Source organism: Anneissia japonica, unplaced genomic scaffold, assembly GCF_011630105.1.
Source record: "Anneissia japonica isolate Jap-2015-1 unplaced genomic scaffold, ASM1163010v1 scaffold287945_len1679841_cov205, whole genome shotgun sequence".
Taxonomy (NCBI): Eukaryota; Metazoa; Echinodermata; class Crinoidea; order Comatulida; family Comatulidae; genus Anneissia; species Anneissia japonica.
In genome coordinates, this window is record NW_022753015.1 from 469,491 (window position 1) to 471,689 (window position 2,199).

The window sequence follows — 2,199 nt, forward strand, 5'->3', positions numbered from 1 at the left end:
AGAAATTGTTTGCACTGCACACGAAGAGTCCCTATTAAGAAGACACTTTCGGGATTCAAAAAAAGTTTCTCCTTAATACAGGGGTGTCCCCTAAATAGGGGTATCCTTATTCAGAGGACACTAACCAAAAACGTAAAATTGTTCACTTAATAGGGTTTTTGGCATGTTTTCATACAACGACGACATACGGTACATGCTTTATAATTTTATATTTATTGCCATAGAATCAGTAGAATTAGAACAGATTTATAGCAATAATTTGCAATGCAAATGCAAATAATTGAGTAGGCCTATTTAATTTAATTGAATTTTATTTAATTTTACTATTTAATTTTAATTTAACTGGAAGTTTTTAGACGTTTTTATAGTGTTTTGGTTATTTTCGGATCTTCTTGTATTTTTATACTGTACTGCATATTTTATTGTCTTTTTCAAGTATTCTTAATATTTCAATGAAATGTACCCTGACGTTTCAGTCACTGCATGACTGTTTTTGTATTTTTAATTTTCTTCTAATTTTAAATACATTTTGTCTGAATTCATGATAATTTGTTATCACGCATAAACTTGTGCTAAATGCGTGACAAATTTATGATCACGCATGTGTTTCTTTAAAATGTGTGTTTCATCCAAAATCAATATGAAGTGCGGGACCGTCCCGCAAGATGCGAGACGGTTGGTAAATGTAATATGAAATCAGTAAAATGTAATTAAAAAACATTCTCTTTCTTAATTATTGAGTTTTCTTTTGGATGTATGTAGCATGAATAGAGTAACTACTTAGAAGTATAAAGGGTGCATGTTATGGTATGGATTAAAATCCTATAAGAAAGTACACGAAAAACAAAGAAAACGAAATCCTCGTCGTTAAGAGTCAAAATTGACAAGATTAGTTTATACGTAGTAACACATGCAGAGGCATACCGTACCGAAGTTCACTACAATGATTCAGGGGATAAAATTCTGGTTTATTGCTCAAAAAGTCTCAAAATATAAAGTTGAATGATTTTTTTCTTATTTGGAGGCTGCTCAACAGTGTCTTGTATCTTTTTCCATTTTTCTATCTCTATGTATTTTTTTTATACACTCAATCTTTAATTTTCTGTTACTATTTTTATACACAAAATTTCATTATTTTTCTCCGTTTTTCATTTTCTATTTAGTGTACATTTACATTTACATGTACACAGGGATAATCCTTAAATGTCTTATACATTCAAGATCTTCATAATAACCAATGTATGCTGCGAACAACATCAAGAAAATAAAACCAATAACATAAAGAATTATTATTATTAATTTACATCTTTATATCTTTCTCTTTTTCTATTTTATATTATACATTTTCAAATATTTTTTTTAAATATATTTCCTTTATTTTTTAAGTTGCTAAAATAGTGTCTTGTATCTTTTCCCACTTTTCTGTATCATGGTCTTTTCTATAAACATATCTCCTTTAATTCATTTGTTTGTGATAGGATGAACACAATTAGGTGTCCCTTTAGTAGGGATTATTTCACCGTTGCACACTCAGGATGTCTCTTTAAAGGGGTTGGTCGTAGTGTTAAAAGATATATTTCCCATCGTTCCACGGAAAAATTTCCCTTATTAGGGGTTCCCTGAATAGGAGTGTCCCAAAGGAGGGGTTCGGTTGTATATAATGCTGTAGTCGAATAATACAGTCACGTTAAATGCTTTTATTGTCGAACGAACAACCAACGCTAAAGGCACTGTGGGCGTACCATATACGAAATATAATTTCGAGGTAATGAAATATTATTTCGAAGGAACGAAATATAGTTTCGAGGGAACGAAATAATACTTCGAGGATTTCGTTCCTCAAAATAGTTTAATATTTTTTATAACCATTTTCCCTTTAGGGGCTCCGTAATAACACACTCATGAAAGCCCTATGTTAAGGAACTTCAATCCAATTGGGTTTACCAATCTTAATATTATCTAGTAACAAACGTTATCTTGACCGTGTGTCACGACATTGACTGGACATAAAACACAGAAACAAAATATATATAAAATCAACTGGTTTTAATTAAATAAAAGTTTTGCATATCCAATGACAAAGTGTTGTGCTACCTCCCAGAATCTTTATCACTGTAATAGTGCATTCGAAGTACGGATCATCTACTAAGTCTTGCTAACTGCTAGGGCTTTTCCCCTCAGTCTGCAATATCACTTTAG